Consider the following 12467-nt stretch of genomic DNA (forward strand, 5'->3'; position numbering starts at 1 on the left):
TTGAAAAATTCTTAAAACCAGTAGAGATTATCCTTTTAGCTACAAATAAGAAACCACAGAAGTAGAACGCCTCATCCAACGACGCATGGTAAATTACTGGCACAGTAAACTTAGACCCCATCTGCCCAACTGCCACCCACCACCTTCACACACTCCTTTGTTTTCATGTAAACAGGGAGCATGTGAAATGCAAATTCACCCACTTGGTTATTTCAAGTATAGAACCGTTGTTTTAAGCCACAACTGAAACTAGACAGGGCTTTTTAGAGCACCCCCAAATCACAGCTGGGTCTTTTAGAATCCCCATGCCCCCACCTTGTGCACAGCTCTCTCACTGCACAAGTTCTGTGTCCACAAATCAGTAACAACTCATTTCACCATTTTGGAGGTTTTTAGCCCGTAAGTCGTGGAGTCTGACGTCATCTTAGTCGCTAAGCCTTGTCACCCTTTCATGCCCCCGAAGGCCAGCACCCAACGCTGTCTGCAGGACTGGCCTCTGACCGGCTGGTCTCAGTGAGGTGGTAAAAAGAGAAAACACATTTAACTAATAAAACTGATTGTGCAAATGACCAAAGTCTCCTCACCCCCAAGAGCCACACACGTGCACGACAAGCCACTGCTCGAACCACCCGCTGCTGACCTGGTCAGGGTGATGGCATACACGGGACGCATTTCAGAGGCTATATGAAGTAAAACCCAATTTTAACAGCACGTATTCAGAAAAAATACTGGTGGGAAATATGGTGAAATGCTTCAGCGATCTGGCCTAGGGCAGTGCGACACTCCTCCTCCTACTGTGGCTGTGAATGTCAGGCACCAGCAGGTGACCAGAGAAGGTAAGCGGGACAAGGCGAATCTGCAGGCCATGAGCCCTGCCGGCTTCTCGTAAGGCCTCACACAGCAAAGGAAACAAGGAGCCGATCTCAAGGGACCCCTAGATCCCACCAGAGCAGGAGTGCTGGATCCCAGGGCCTCGGCCTGGGCACTCAGGATTTCCTAAGGGTCTTCTCATAAAGGACGACTCCTTGGGGGCCTATTCAAAGCACTTATGCTGCCCTCCCAGCCCCAACACCCTGCCCCAAAGAAAATCTTGGGAAGCATTTTCTAGATGCTTTAGAAAAGATGTGTGTTCTTAGGAACTTGAGAAAAGTGAAAAGGAAATACACCTCCATCCTGTCTTCAAATACCACCTCTTGCCAAAAGTGAATGGCTTCTTGCTGACCACTGAGCTACATGCAGAGGCCTTGAGATCAGGCCTCTGTGAGACCAGGGCGTCCACCTGCTTGAGTGGTTCACCAGGCACCACACCTCCACGCCTAGGAGGCAGCGGCACCTCTGCAGAGCAAGGCTAACTGGCAGTCAGGTACGCAGTTTCCCACCAGTCTAGGGAAGGGTTTTCATTTTTGCTCAAAAAGTTCAATCATATTATTTTCTTTAATCACACAGCAAGAGGCCTTGATTTCTTAGTTTTATAAAGGCCATGTCTGTTTCCAACTCAAGAGCCAACAGCCAGTGGCTCACGTGGCTACCGGTCTGCCTGCCCATCGGGGAATACGTGCTGTGGAGGGCAACCAGGGTGCCCGGCACATAGAATCGCAGTAACTGTTCACCACAACGAAGCAACACATCTAACATTTCACATCAATTATGGCAAATTTCCAAGCATCTTAAGAACTTATTTGGGCAGGGCGGCTCTGGAGGACAAAGAATACTGGCTATGCATGCCCAGGGGTAAAACGGCTGGGAAAATTAATGAGAGGGTTTATAGGGTCTCACATGCCCTGAGACGCTCTAGACTAAGCCACACCCCAGCCTCTATGGATGGTTTACAGGAGCACCTCACAATGCAGAAAAGCTCCCTGAGAGCTGTCGCCAGCCAGGCCTAGGCCACCAGAAGCTACAGTCACACCTGCTGCTTCCCAAGTCACTGCTGGGCAGGGGCAGGCTTGAGGCTACCAGACCAACACAGTCCCCGCCCTGCTCCCCAAAATCAGCGGGTACTATTTTCCTATTAAAAAGAACCACAGCTCTCTCATGGGACAGAACGTAAAATTCGCGTGGATTTACAAGATACAAAGACTTCAGAGAACCTTCAGGACCCCACTGCACTAGCCCCCTGTGGTGTTCGTTTCATAGCCCTCCAGAGCCAGAGCATTTGGGGATGCATGAGGGGCATTCATGGCAAAGTTTATTCCTTCATTGCTTTCTGCAAACTTGCTCACCAAGGAGCCTGAGAACGAGGCCCTCTGCTTTCATGCCCCTTTGAAATACCTCGCAATTTTCTGCAGAGCCCTGGACGTGTAGGTAGTGAGGAAATGTAGGTGTCTGAGGAGCCCCAGTACACAGTGAGGTGGCACAAGAGAACTAAGAAGGCATGAAGGCCTGTTTACTTCCCACCTCTCCAGGCCGGCTGTCCAGCCCGGTCATGCCTGGCGGCCCCGCAGAACCACAAGCATAAGGCAGCACCGCCAAGCGCAGTTACCCCAGCTTCTCCTTCCACCTCACCTGAGTGTCCCACTACCAGCTCTCCTCCCTTCTCCCCTCCTTCTGGGGTCATTAATCAAGCACTCCTTCTAGTGGCACTTACGGAGCCTTACTCCAACTTGAGAACCATCACTGCTCTCGCGTGACAGCAACGAGCCTGAACACGGCTCCAACCTGGCTGGGCTGGTCGGGAACAGTTAACTTTAAAAAAACTTTTTTTTCATGGAAACCTGGAAAAAAGACACTGAATGTTTTAATTTCACCCCCTTAACAGCACAGCTTAGAACGTGCACGATGCTCATCTGTGGCGCAGGGGCTCGCGACCAACTGTTGGTTTCACAGACGCGCTATACAGCGAGGCCTGGATGGAGGAAAGACACAGAACTTCCCGGGGGCTAGGAAACTTACACATTGTAACTGGGAGCAAGTACTTGTGCAAAGACTCCTTCAAGGTTTAAAAAACATTTTCAATGATCAGAATGAAGAATCTGGGCTGTCTTTGGGACATCCCTTAAGAACCAGATTCTCAGATTAAACACACACACATATGCCCAGACCCTGGCGGCCCTGCTGTGGGAAGCTGAGCTTAGGTGACTGGGCAAACCACTGCTTTAAATTGCTTTACTGCAAAGTCTATGTAAGAACCGCAAGCACACATGGAGCCCACTGGGCTGTGTTCACAGGTGCATGGCGGTGGCAGCAGACACTAGGGCACATGAGGCAACACCACACAGACTTGTGATGCTACTTCAAAGCATAATACACCGCAGCTGAGAAATTCCTGTAAACTCCTACCTTGACTTTTAAAACCTCTGGGGGAAGAAAGAGCAGAAAAACATTTTAAGGGATAAATTGTACCACTGTTTTGTCAATTTTCACAACGTTTTCCCTAGAAGACCCAAAGTGTTTCAGTTTCTGCGCATGCCCTATATTTGCAATTCTGGGGGGAATGTGAACTTATTCTCCAAAATGGGGCAGCGCTGACATCGTTAAGCAATGGGGGGTAGGAGGAAAAGACCGTGTTCCTAAGACAACTCGTGCTTGCATTATTCCCACCAGAAGAGACGCGACCGCGGTGCCTGGACTCCGCCGTGAGCCACAGCGACGCTGGGCCAGGGCGCCATCCGCACCTGGCTGGGCATGTCACCAGGCTTCTCTGAAAACCTGGGCAGCCAGGCCCCTGACACCCTTTCTACCTGTGATTTTATGGTCCTGAAAGTGTTTTCAAAAGCACTCCGGAGTCTTTCTCATAACTTCTTCTCCCTCCATTAACCTAAAATGTCCAAAGAGTGGGATTATGCTAAAAAGATCTGGCACTCCTCAACCTCCCTTTCCTGAGCGATAGGGCGGGGGAGAGCAGAGTCCATGTCACGAACGCCAACCCCACCACTCTCCAAAGGCAGAGAGACACAGAACGGCTCCATCCCACAGTTGCCAACAGCATCGAATCTGTGAGAACAGTGCAGTAAAATTCTAGAACTCTCTCAAGCATGATCAAATCACACATTCAAACAATATAGAATCCTCCTGATTGATACTAATGATTCAAACGACCACAGTTCCCAAGTGAATAAACAAGTTTAAATGAAATAATAAAGCTTTCACAACATAAAATGACAAAATGGGCTTTGTTTTACTTGTGATTAACACCTCATAGAACACTCTTCAACAAGCCAGGAGTTTTCAGAAAAATAATGCTGCCTTGGTAACCCATATTGCCGAGGGCTCGCTAAAATACAGAAGACGAGTTTTATAGCCCTTATGAAAATCATGCAAGGCTCACCAAGTGTCTCAGCGCCAAAAAGAATGATGCAATCTGACTCTGAACGTGTAACAAGCTTCAATCCTGAAAAGCAAAGTAGTAGAAAAGCAGAACAGGAGGCCCTAGGGAACCATGATGTCAGGTGTGCGGGAAACAATGCAAAGGACACCCCCTCGGACACAGGGAAGACCCCACAGAGACCCTGTGAGCTCGGGGTCACAGGCATCGTGGCCACTTCCTCTCCAGGTCTGCCTTTTAGGATCCAAGTGAAGCCACACAGATTTGTCAAAGACGTGAGCTCCAAAGATAATGCCAAATCCAATCTGGAAATTATATAGAAAACATCACAAACCCAAACTCAAATTTCATACCAACGAGCCATCTTGCATTTCAAGCAACTGTTGTCCACAACACCCCCGAATTCAGAATTTACTTTTCTGGAAGAGAGTACTGTTGACATGCTTATAAATAAGGGACTCTGATACTCCACATTTAGCTCTGGATGGGTCTGCCCATGCCCCACTTCAAGCTGGTGATGCCATCTGATTCTGTCCTCTGGTCTTTCCACGGAGGGAGACCCCCTCAGGCCCTCATTCTTTCCTGACCTCTACTAACACAATGGTATCGTCCTCATCTCTATTCCAAAATCCTCAAGACAATCCCATTGAACTCCTTGGGCAGTAAGTCCCTTCCAGGTATGGCAGGAAATCTTCTAAACTCAGAAGCTTCTGACACAAGCATTTCATATACAGAAGAATTTTAATTTAGAACAAGTATTTAAATGTTCCTCCTAGGCTTTTTCTCTTAACTACACTTTTTTATATAAATAGAATCTTAGGAGCCTCATTACTCCTCACTCTAAGTTACAGCAACTCTGGGACTGTCACTACGAGGACTGTCACAAAGTTCAGAGAGAAGCAGAAAGCACTGCAAGTGTTCACATGACAAAGTCAGCCAACGCTCAGCCACAAGAACCTGTCACATAAACACTACAGCACTTTGGGCAATATCAAAACTATAGAATTCTAAAAGTCCCGACCTATACATTGAAATGACAATGAGCAGTCCATGTGTTTGGGGGAGCAACAGCACTTTTTCTAATGCTACAGCACTTTTTCTCCAAGATAATTTTTAAAAATAAACATTTAACATCTGAACTGTAAGGTTCTAACCCTCTCCTTTGGAAAAGAAGCATAAAGAAAAACACACTAGCTTTTAAGATAAGAGCACTATGTTGCGTGAGAATAAAAACATTAAGACACATTCTATAAATTTAAGGAAGCTGGGTGAATACATTTTCCATACATTTTCAAAAGTGTTCAGTAAAATTTAAAATGCTGCTACGAGTGGTCAAGAATCCGCTAACTCAGGCAATAGGGTCAGAATTCACCAATGGGCTCAGGTGAGTGTGCAGAAAGGGAAAGTGACATCAGCGCTGGCATCAGAGACAGACCCCATGTCCGCCCTGGCGGGCAAGGCACGTCAGCCGGGCGCAGACACAGGGGCTGCGCTGCTGCGTGGAGATGCTCTTCCCGGCAGCATCTGCTGCTAATTGAAAGAAACTAAAATTACAAAATTCTCCTCAATTTCTCCCACCAGCTCTTGCTGTGTAGAGACATTTTCCACGCAGGGGCTGAGCATTACTCTTCCACCACAGCTGATGACTAAAGAGCAGAGAGAAAGATGGCCAGAAGAAAGCAGCTTTCTCCTAATCTCACAATACGTGGAATTAAGCTGAGACAGCTGAGTGGTGTCTCTGTGGGCTGGAAATGACTGTTCTGTCCACAGATGCCTCACCTGGGAAGGTCCTGGAACGCACCGGCCGACCTACCACATGGGGCTTCTGCTCGGGTGCTCTTCTGGTTCACAGAAACATTCCAAAGTAACTGCCACACCAAGACAGAACACAGTGGCCGGGACTCTGATGCGCTTAATCCATGTCTGCTGATCCCTGTCCACCTCGCATCCTGGCATCTACCCAGGGCAGTCAAAGCGCCGGCACAGGCCCCACCACACTCCTTTTCTCAAGTTGCACTGGCACAGAGCTGATCTGTGATCCCCTGCACCATCCTGTGCAGAGCTGGCTGCCTGACCACGGTCTGGACACATGGGGCCCCAGCCAGGCACACAGACGGCAGGCATCTGGGCAGGAGGTTGGTGGCACAGGGTGGGCCAGCAGCGTGCACAGGCCCTGCGCAGGCCACAACCCCATGGTCTGCTCTATGCCGGGGGCAGGTCCTAGGTGCAAATGCTGAGAAGCCAGGAGCAGGGATTCAGGACTGGGAGCAGCTGGAGGGGAGGAATCACTCACAAGGACAAGAAACTGCCACCAAGGGCCAAGCAGGCATTCTGTGGTGGGGCGGGCAAGATAACCAGTCCAGGGAGAATCTGTTTTAGTGTCAAAAAACTTGCATGCAAGTGCACTGGAGAGCTTCCACTGTCCAGTTACGAAATTTTCAAGTTTCCACAAACAAGACAAAGCGATGCAACTGAAAGGAGGCCCACAGGTGCCGTTGGCACGGGACAGGGGAACAGAGCCAAGGGTTTGGGTCCGAGGTGCCCGCTTCAGGAGCCCGAGCACCTGAATGGAAGGGACCTACAGAGAACAAATGTTCCCGCCTACCACTCCCACCACGTCTGCGCAGAGGCTTCAGCCTCAGGGCGATAGGCTCACTGGAGCCAAGACCTGGCCCTTCTAGCCCATGCTTTCAAATGGATATGCTGCCCCTTTCCCCTTGTCTTAGACCATTTCAGAAAATGGTGCTGCCCAATGACCAGGCTTTCATCCAGAACGGCATCTGTCTCTCACATGACTGCTGCTGCCCCCGAGCTGTCCAGCACGGTGTGGCCCGCTAGCGCTTGCTGGGGTTCTCCCGAGTGTGGTCCGGAGAAGATCAGTGAAGGCCGGCACTTTCCAGAGAAGGGTCTGCAGCAGCTGGGGGTCTGCTCCCACAATGGCAGGGATGTGGGGGTCCCACCTCCCACAGCCAGCCTTCCTGGCTCCCCCAGTCGCCAGCTCTGCTTCCTGTTGCCACTATATTATTCATTCAGCTGGTTTTCGGGTAAAGTTCCTGAAACCCTGGCCTGTGGTTTCATGGGGAACTGGACAAAATCACACCTCACACTGCGCTAACTCAGGCAAGGCCTGCGAAATGCCCATCCCCAGTCCTGAGCTGGTTGTCCCGGTGACCTGGCACCATCTTCCAAGCAATTGTCTTCATGACTTGGGTCACGGCTCTGGTCTAACTTGCTTCATCTTTTCAGAGCCAAGACCCACTGGTGAGAGGAGCACAGAGGTCTCATTATGATATGGTTCTCTCGCAAAAGAAAGTAAGAAACGGATAGGTGCCGCACTTTGGGCTGACCGTGATTCCGAGCTCACTTTCTCTGGCCCCTGCGCTTTTGGAGGAAATAACCCCACACAGCAGGTTCCAGTCTCCATCGACCATATCACAACCACCCCATTCTGAATGGCCACCAAGTGCCTCATGTTCCCCCACAATTTCCCCAGCAAAGCCGTGATAGCGGACCGAAGGGCAGGCGGCCTGAGATGGTGGCCGCCACAGGCACACCCCACCTGCACGCCACCTAGCAGGTCAGAGCAGGGCACAGCCGCTAAAGGGGCCTCAGGAATTCTACTTGCCTTATCACTTGTTTTTTTAATACTTTAGCATTTAAAACATTTATCAGAAGGAAATATATGTAACTGCTTGGAAGGAACGCACATCCCGGTCACTTCATCAATATTCAGCTGGCAAGTGTCTCATGGCACAGAACCTCATGGTTTGGTCAAAGTAGCTGGCAGCAGCCGTGGTAAACAATGTTTAAGGCTCAGACCGACATCTTCCTTGCTAAATAGCAGAGGTAAGAGACAGCTCATTTCCCTCTTGTCCTAAGGCGGTTGCAAGGCCCATGAACTGAGCCAGTCGTCAAAATTCAACTGAGAGCTAAAAACCAAGATGCACCAGCTGCGCTGCAGCGACCACTGAGGCTGCCAGCAGGTTGCCTCTGTGCCTCTCCTGAGAGACTCTTGTCCAAGATCATTAGGAAAAAGTTTGGGGTAAATGAGAGGTAAAATTTAACTTCCTTTTAATTATCCAATCTCCTGGTCCCCTCCCGCCCGATGGCAGGAAGTCTCACGGAACATACACAGAGACTGAATCTCACCTCTTCTGTGTGAAAACGTTCATTCTTTCACCCTTCTGAGTTCTCTAGTGCTACCAGCTGAAGAACGTCTTCTCAAGATGGCCGACATCACCTGAGCAGGCACCACATTAACAGGACCTCCATAGTCTGAGAAGCAGTCTAGGCTCAGTCTGTGCTAATGCGGCGGGACCAAACGCAGAAGTGACATGACTGGCCATGTTGAGGGGATCCCTGAGGGCTCCGGGACGCACCTTACCAAAGGCCTAGGCCCTCAAACCACACAGAGCGGCCTGGGAAGCATCATTACCCTGAAGTTCTCTGTCATCCCAATTCTGCTCCACACACGGCGCGGGCTCATCGCAGACAGGACGAAAGGCACCAGGGAGCTTTTCTGGAACGCAAAATCTTCACTACTACATGGCAACCTTGACAAGTTGCTCTCCCAAAGAAGACACAGGTCAGGCTTTTATGGGAATAGGAACTAAAGGCAATGGATTCAAACTTGCTTGATCATTCAAGGAAAACATTAAAACATCCACTATGTACAAGAAAGCTACTGTTGAAATTTTGCTTAAGGGTAAATCAAACAAAAGAGCTACTGTTTGAAACATAATGTTTAAATATTAACCACAAATTTTTCACTCTTTCAATTCTAGAGCTGCCTCCACCTCATTCTTCTTTATCCTTCGGACAAAAAAAAATGTTTAAAAAAAAAAAGACTACACCAGGGATGGTCACGTTTCCAGCTATATCATTATTATTTCAAAATGTATTCTGTTTCCTTTTCTATCAACTTCACATTCTTGAAATTACATTCCTGGTGCTCAGGGAAGCTACCCAGAACCTCCCTGCCAAATCCTCAGATGTACACAATTCTTTCTCCTTTAAACTCTCTGCTTACTGAGAACCTTGGCATTCAAATTTCACCCTATTCAAAAGTTAATTTTTTTCTTCTCCATGAAAACATTTCCCAAAAATCCTTCACTTCCACATTATATAGAAACTCTATAAATAAGTAAAAATACATATTTAGAGAGCTCCCCAATGAAATAACCCTTTTGATCCTAGTAACGTAAGACAAAAACATCAATATTTATCATGGTTGGGGGGGGGTTCTTGCATTAATAAGATGAATCTCAATTATTATTAAATGTAAAAAGATATTAGATGATTTGCCATCTACCTTTTTTAATACTCAAGTCCATTTTACCACTGGTAAATTAGGGTCTTAGAAAGTCCTAAATGCTTTGCCCAAGGTCATGCAATGAGTTAACAGGAGACGCAGGACAAGCACCGAGGTTTGATAACTCCATCGTGAATGTCCTAAATCTTAATGGTATGGTGGGCTCACGATATTTTAAGCCATGCACGGCCTGAGTCCCAGATCTAACAATCAAGTGCAGCCTGCCACTGGGAGCGAGCGCCGTGCTCAAAAAGCAACACATCACCTGACAAGCACGTTTTGCAGAAAGGCAGGGAAGACTACCCCACAAAATAGATTCATGGGTGAGCTGATAGTCGGGCCAGCAGAGCAAAGGGCAACGGTCAATAAATTACATGCTCTAAAACTGAATTCTGCAGACAGTTTTCAGCATGATTTTTCTGTTTCACTTTCACCATCAGCTGTGAGCAGTTTCCAAGTGTGAAATCGCCTAAGAGAGGAAGCAAAGGTGTCATTTGACATCTGGGAGTGTAGAAACTGGGCTACCGTAAAAAGCATTCGGACTTCTTCAATTTACACACATATTCACCTGCAAATTCTCAAGTCAGAAGAGTATTCAGTGAGAAATATCAATGTAAATTTCAAGCATTTATAAAGGCACACAATGGGTGGAACAAGAAGGTGAAGGACACGCCAATCAGATGCTGTATCACCTTGTTAAGACTAGAATAGGAAACTTGAGTGATTCTATTAGCATAACAACAGACATATAAACAATTTTACTCACTTGTCTTAGAAAGCATATTAAACTTTGTGTTTCATATGCTTAATATTATAGGTTCCATTTCCTAGCTTCTGTTTTATGATAAGTGTCAAGAATGCTTAGGAAAAAAAAACAACCAGTAAGAGGAAAACGCTTTGACTGTTTTTCCTTTATACTTAAAATACTGTTAAAAAAAAACTTACACTGTTATAACAGTTCCACTGATAAAACACAATCCTTCATGTGTGTGCCTGTGTGTGCATATTATGTGCACACATGTGTGGGAGTGCAAATATAAATAAAATCAGAGTAACTACAAGTCCTCTAAAGTAACAATCAATTTGCTCCAGCTTTTTATCTAGACTCTCTCATAATGAAAACAGGAGCTCCTATCCAGGGTCCCATACCGTCCCAGGTGCCTCCGACATGGAAGCCAGACCACACTGCCTCTGGGTCACATTACAGAAGCTGTTCCTGCCTCAGGGACTATTTCTTTGCACTTTCTCTTCCTGCCCTCCGCTCTGGGAGTCTCTGAAAGGAACCCTTTGCCACGGATGATGTTTATTTTAAATAAACTCCTGGAGAATCATCCCAGATAACCTAAGAGCACACGGAACCTCAGGGAGGCTCCCACTCTGAGATCAGTACAGGGCGCATCAGTGATTCATATTCTCAAGGCCTCTTGATGGGCCTGCAGCTGCAGCCATTTATTTCCTGGCTTTTCCACAGATGGAGACAGAGAAAGCGCCACGGTTTTTGTCTTTTTGTTGTTGGATTTGTTTTCTTTAACATGAAAAAGTGGCGACTTAAAAAAAAGTTCACTTTGCTGTAGAAGCTTGTGACGATCAGACATCCTCACTGGTGTTCACTGTCAAAATCACTATGACTTATGAAGGTCTAAGATTGCAAAGTTGGCAGAAACTAGACTTAAATAACAGAAGGTGATCATTTGCATTTCAAAATTTATCTATCTTGTTTTCCCCTCAATTAGACCAAAACATGTTGATTCACAGGTTTCTGTGTGTGTTTTTTCTTTTCTAAACTTATTTATAGAGCAGAATAATGGCCCCCCTGCTAGTTTGGCATTTGCTCAAGTTTCTGTCCATGTAAATCGAATCTGTTACTGGAAATTTTTCTCAAAATATCAAGGCACATCATCCACAAGATGAAAGAAACACACTGATATTCTAAAATCCAGGGCAGGTGGGTAGTGTTTTTAGGACAAACATGTGATAAGGATTCCCAGGAGGGCGATGCGGCAGGGTAGAGGTTGCACGCTGTTCAAACAGAAGTGATCGCCCTCATCCTAATCTGTGGCCACTTTACTCTCTAACCAAACATCAGCTGCTTGCAAGCTCGGGAGCGGCCCGGACAGTGTTGCTAAGGTGAGAGGTGGGGAATGGGAGGGCAGGGGCTGTGTCAGGAGAGCTGACGCAGCCAGCATTGTTTCCCAAGACAGAGGAAAAGCCTAAGGACTGGGGTCCCAGGCACATGCCAACTGTGAGTTTTGGGGTGCTGAAATGCCAGCACATTGCCATTAGCTCCCCCACCCTGACAAGAGGGAGGAAGGCCTCTTGTTTTCATCGGCATCACTGCAATTCAGTTTTGAGACAAACAGGAATGGACACACTTGTGCCCCGATTCCCGGCATTTTAAGCAAGGAATAGGAGCACAGCCTGAGCTGAGCTCTGCCATGCTCGCTTTATGCCACCGTAGGCAGGACACCAGTGCTCCTGCTCATGAGGCCATGGCTGGGTGTGGTGTGTCATGCTGACACGACAAATTAACAGGCCCAAGAAGGAAGGTACTTTCAGGTGGTTTCACGCATGCCCTAATGCCAGGACAATGGTGCACTCACCAAGCTTGCAAGTACAATTCTTTCACGCAAATAATTAAAACAAAGCCCTTCTTCCGATGGCAGCTTTTTTCAAATGTTAGTGAAGGACAACCTGGGAGATGACAGCAAAAATCCATTAATAGCAGACTGCCACCTCCTGGTAAACTAGGAGAACTGTGATTTCTGGGAAAAGGCTTTAAAAATTAGAACTTGGAAACTTCTCTGTGAGAAATTTGTATTTCAGTCCATAAAATTGAAAGTGTGTCTTTGCTGATGGATATAGTGCAGTTTTGTTCCACACACAGTGAAACAC

General features: G+C 47.3%; 1 protein-coding gene across 10 annotated transcripts in view; it reads right to left on the minus strand.

Moving 5' to 3' along the window:
• Positions 1-12467, minus strand: part of RPS6KC1 (ribosomal protein S6 kinase C1) — a 153189-nt gene that overhangs the window by 35175 nt on the left and 105547 nt on the right. The gene's annotated exons all lie outside the window — the stretch shown is intronic.

The sequence above is a fragment of the Talpa occidentalis genome, unplaced genomic scaffold, assembly GCF_014898055.3.
Source record: "Talpa occidentalis isolate TD23 unplaced genomic scaffold, MPIMG_talOcc4v2.1 talOcc4.8, whole genome shotgun sequence".
Taxonomy (NCBI): Eukaryota; Metazoa; Chordata; class Mammalia; order Eulipotyphla; family Talpidae; genus Talpa; species Talpa occidentalis.